This window comes from Coregonus lavaretus, assembly GCF_964263955.1.
Source record: "Coregonus lavaretus genome assembly, contig: HAP1_SCAFFOLD_3534, whole genome shotgun sequence".
Classification (NCBI taxonomy): Eukaryota; Metazoa; Chordata; class Actinopteri; order Salmoniformes; family Salmonidae; genus Coregonus; species Coregonus lavaretus.
The window spans coordinates 16,888-22,516 of NW_028166669.1; positions in this window are offsets into that span (position 1 = coordinate 16,888).

The following is a 5,629-nucleotide window of genomic DNA, read 5'->3' on the forward strand; positions in this document are numbered from 1 at the left end:
TAATAAGTACTGATAAGTAGAGGTAGGCTGCTGGAACAGCAACTTAACCAACTGAGACTGAACTCCCAGAGTTCCATGCAGGTAAACTATTCTTCCATAGGTGGTTATCACAGACTTCTCTCTGCCTTTTGTTCACGGAAGAATAGTAATTAAATATAACGCTTTCTACTGTACATTTCTAGTAAGTATCACATATGGGTCTCAATGAAGCATACTGTTACTGTAATATTGGTAGGTTGACTACTGAGATGTTCCTGCTGCAGTTAAGCTTGCTGCAGTCATAGCACCATTTAAACACCCAAGAGAAAGCACTGTGTGAGCTGTCCTTGGTCCTGAACAACATGACCCAAGACATACAATACACACACACAACATGGTGTTCTGGTATTCCAACATACAACCTCAAAGCTGTGCAGCGGTTATTATTCGTTTTTCCTATACAATTACACAACTGATGGTTTTTCCAAAGAAATTGACAATATACACGTGGCCATGGAACTTCAAACATGGAGGGTAAGTGGCTTCTATCATGGAAATAGAAAATAAATAGCAATTCTAATTATGTGGCTTCTACAGCCCTTACACAGCAACTGCGTTGTGATCCAAAGCAAACACAAGGAAGTAACTATTATTCTACAATAATAGATAAGGATGAGAGACACACTGCATGAATCTGTACCAATATTATATTTCTAATTATTAGCAGCTAAGTACCAACATTGTGTAAATGATGTGTAGACCTACGTGGGTTAATATGAGTACAACAATTCATATGAAATATATAATAGGTTTAGAAAACAGACAGCCCTAATAGGAAGTGAACCCCTTTCTATGACCTGTTTTTATCTGTAAGTTTCCAACACTTCAGTTTGAGGCAGGCAGAAGGCTTGAGAAATGTCTGATTGGATTGTAAAGGCTTAGATCTCCTGGAGGAGTGCTGTTGCTCACCTAAGTAACAAAGGTTCAGTGTGTGCCTCAGGGAATCCAGACAGGGAGATGAGCAGCAAGAGAGGAAGAGAGAAGGATAAAAGATAGGAAAAGAATGAGGCGAGGGAGGAAGGGGTGGTTCATAGGTGTGTGTGTGTGTGTGTGTTATAGAGATAGACTTTCGAAAGAGAGAGAGGGAAGGATAACACCAAGCTGTCTCAGTCTCTTCATCCGGTACATCCACTCCTTCACCTGTATATCTGATTGGTAACCATGCTAGATCTAGTTACCTTATTCACCACTCCCTGACTGTCTCAGTCCTATGCAGTAGTCGGTTTACCTCTCCCTCTCTCTCTCTCTGTATCTCTCTCTCTCTCTCGCTCTTTCTGATAGGTGACATTATGGAGGCCATTTTGGAGGCCAAGGCTCATACCTCTACACCAGATGCTCTGACAGGCAACCACTTATCTGCTGCCCACTCACCAACCCCCACATGCAGCGTCAACACACAGACACACACCATCCCCTCATCAACACGGAGCGGCTTAAGGTGAAAGGTCGTGACCGTGGTTGACCATGTCTCCCTCAACCGCCTCTTCTCTAACGCTTAACGGCTTTCCCTGTCTGATTCCTATAGGCAGGCGGTGTGTGTGTGTGTGTGTGTGAAGGATTAGTGTGTCGCGCTAGCTTCCTGTCCCGTGCTGTCACCTGATTAAATATGGTTGTCAGTTACATTGCCAACATTAGCTGATTAATCTACAGATGCCCACTCTCAGGAATAGAGCTGTGCTTTATGGCGTAGCTGAGCGCTGAAGACCATAAACCTAATGTATTGTCATAATGTAGCTGTAATCTAATGTAATGACTGTGTTGCTTCTGATTTATACAAACTTAGATAATGGTTTACCATGGTTGACATCAATTAAGGATATTGATAACATTAAAAAAATATGACATTTTTGGGATGATAACAGTTTGGAAACAGTACACACCGTAAAATGGGTGTAATAGTAGATGCAATAGCAGAGACAGCATATCATCTCAAACATATCTCAGTAAAGCATTTGAATAATATAATAATATAATATAATATGCCATTTAGCAGATGCTTTTATCCAAAGCGACTTAGTCATGCGTGCATACATTTTTGTGTATGGGTGGTCCCGGGGATCGAACCCACTACCTTGGCGTTACAATCAATAATATCATATCAAAACAGCTGCTAATTTAACACCAACAAATGGAAGTGCCGCAGAGCATTATTTTCTTCCCAGACGAGTAAAAAAAAAAAAAAAAAGCATTTTGAGAATACTCATTTGTTAACGGTAGAGAAATAAATCAACTGGTCCATGTCTGCCTTGGTGACAGCTGTCGTGGAGACAGAGGAGACGGAGGTATTATCAGGTGGGTTTTTAATTGTTCTGCTGAAAGCAGGCAGAGGAGTCAGACGATCAGAAGGGATTTGGGCCCGGCCCAGAAGATGTTGGGAGGAGCCTGCCAGTCAGTCAACACCACCACCGGTATATCTCGTATATTTTCACACACAGAGCCTTCAATATATCCCTGTTGAATATTCATCAGCTTGAGCTTACAGAATAAAAATAAAAAATAAAAGTGGAGCCAAGGGCTTTTATGTAACAAAGGTAACACAAACATTAGTGCATCGTAGCAGAATCACAACAACACAACATGGTCAACACAACATGTTCATATTTAATTTGTTCCCAGTGCAGTTATGAAAAGGGCTGTCTGTGTGTGTGTGTGTGTGTGTGTGTGTGCACGCTCATGCGTACCTGCGTGTGTGCCTGTGTGTGTGTGGGCTGATGGTGTGTTTGTCAAGGTGTTTGGTCAGAGCCAAGCAGAACCAGACACAACAACACAACAATGCTGTCTCCAAGGGCAACAGGGTTCATTCTTCACCCTTGGAACTGGTAGGGAACTGGCACCGAACCCTAAATCCTCTAGGATTCCGAAGAACAATGAACAGACAGTGTATGAATCAGCAGGTGTATTCAATGACTGTCTAGGTCAGATATAAATGGTTAATCGTATCTGTGCTGAGGAAAAACAAACGAAGGAGAGGAAATGAATGCAAATTAGAGGATGACAAAGAGGTAAATGCAACATGTTGTAAATTACAGGCCTTGCTCTTCACTTGAGTGACATTTGATGACAACATGTAATCTCCAACCCATTTCTCACCTCTCTAGAAATTGGATACATTACCTGCACTTTGCGGAATGCCTTTTCACCAAGGGCTTGCATGACATCTGCCATGATCAAAATGCTGAATGGAAGTGGTCCTTTTTGTTTATTTGCATAAAGACCTATCCTTAGTGGTGAGTCATCAACATAGCACTCTGACTTAGATAAACATAAATTATTTAAAAACGGAAAAGGAGAATAAAATCTTTGACTAGTCAGTACAGTAGAGCTGAACCTGCCGATACCGTAGCACATCTTATCTGACAGACCAAGATGTCTGCCAAGTCAATAAGCATTGTGGTGAGACAGTCGGGGATATTACAATTCAAGGTCAGAGCATGATCCTAGCTGAAGGGATTGGTATAGTGGTTCCAGTAGGATGGAATGACTTAAGGAGGTGAGTGGGGGTGCTCTGGTGTGTCTCAGAGAGGTTTGGGGCAGGGGAGAGTGGGATCGTTGTTAGCAGTGGGAAGAGTATCATCTCTATATAATCACTATACTTTATATCCTATGGTTGCAAAATTCCAGTAATTTTTGAATAATTCTAGGTTTTCCAGAAATTCTTGTTTGAAGATTCCTGGAATGATTCAGAAGGGAATAAGCAGGAAATCCCCAATCCTCCAACCGGGATTTTTGGAAAACTTTTCAAACCTATCATATCCACTACTTCACTCTTCCCAGAACTATGATACGTCTCAGAGGAAAGGTAATGAATGTGGAGGATGATACCATTAATAACAGTGTTAACTACCGGTCCTATGCTAATGTTGTAATAATGACTAACACCATGCCAGACGTATGCTACTGTACGCTACCATCCGCCTACACTGCGCAGCAGGCATTGCCAGTACCCCCTGTTGCCTGCCTTCTTCCTGCCTGGGCTGTGCCAACATCTAACTGGCTGAGAGGTTCTTGCGAGGTGTACAGGACCCGGTCAGCCCAACACAGCTCTGTCTGACAACTAGTTTGAGCAGTCAGCCAATCTCCTTAATGCTCCAAATTAAACCAATATGTGCTGAAAGTACAACAACAACAACAACAGATTGATGATCACACATAGATTACTCCCCTCCTCTCTCTACTTGCTCTCCTGTCTTCCTTCTCCCTCCTTCTTTCTCCCCAGCTCCAATTATAAAGGAGTGTTTAAAAATCACCCCAGTCATCAAAATAAGAAGCAGACTAGCCAGTTAAACAGTGACATGCTTTATCTCTGTGTGATTATCTGTTTAAAACAGCTTTCAGCAAACAATCTCTTATATCTGTTTGCTTCAATAATTGGCTATGCAAATTCACTACCACTGAAAAGTTTTAGAACACCTTATTCAATGATTTTTCTTTATATTTGACTATTTTCTACATTGTAGAAATAACACATGGAATCACATAGTAACCAAAAAAGTGTTAAATAATCAAAATGTATTTTACATTTGAGATTCTTCAAATAGCCACCCTTTGCCTTGATGACAGCTTTTCATAATCTTGGCATTCTCTCAACTAGCTTCATGAGGTAGTCACCTGGAATGCATTTCAATTAACAGTTGTGCCTTCTTAAAAGTTAATTTGTGGAATTTATTTATTTCTTAATGTGTTTGAGCCAATCAGTTGTGTTATGACAAGGTAGGGGGTGTATACAGAAGATAGCCCTATTTGGTAAAAGACCAAGTCCATATTATGGCAAGAACAGCTCAAATAAGCAAAGAGAAACAACAGTCAATCATTACATTAAGACATGAAGGTCAGTCAATTTGGAAAATTTCAAGAACTTTGAATGTTTCTTCAAGTGTAGTCGCAAAAACCATCAAGCGCAATGATGAAACTGGTTCTCAAGAGGACCGCCACAGGAATGGAAGACCCAGAGTTACCTCTGCTGCAGAGGATAAGTTCATTAGAGTTAGCAGCCTCAGAAATTGCAGCCCAAATAAATGCTTCACAGTTCAAGTAACAGACACATCTCAACATCAACTGTTCAGAGGAGACTGTGTGAATCAGGCCTTCATGGTCAAATTGCTGCAAAGAAACCACTACTAAAGGACACCAATAAGAAGAAGAGACTTGCTTGGGCCAAGAAACACGAGCAATGGACATTAGACCGGTAGAAATTTGTATTTTGGTCTGGAGTCCAAATTTGAGATTTTTGGTTCCAACCACCGTGTCTTTGTGAGACGCGGTGTGGGTGAACGGATGATCTCCACAAGTGTATTTCCCACCGTAAAGCATGGAGGAGGAGGTGTTATGGTGTGGGGGTGCTTTGCTGGTGACACTGTCTGTGATTTATTTAGAATTCAAGGCACACTTAACCAGCATGGCTACCACAGCATTCTGCAGCGATACACCATCCCATCTGGTTTGGGCTTAGCAGGACTATCATTTGTTTTTCAACAGGATAATGACCCAATACACCTCCAGGCTGTATAAGGGCTATTTTACCAAGAAGGAGAGTGATGGAGTGCTGCATCAGATGACCTGGCCTCCACAATCCCTTGACCTCAACCAAATT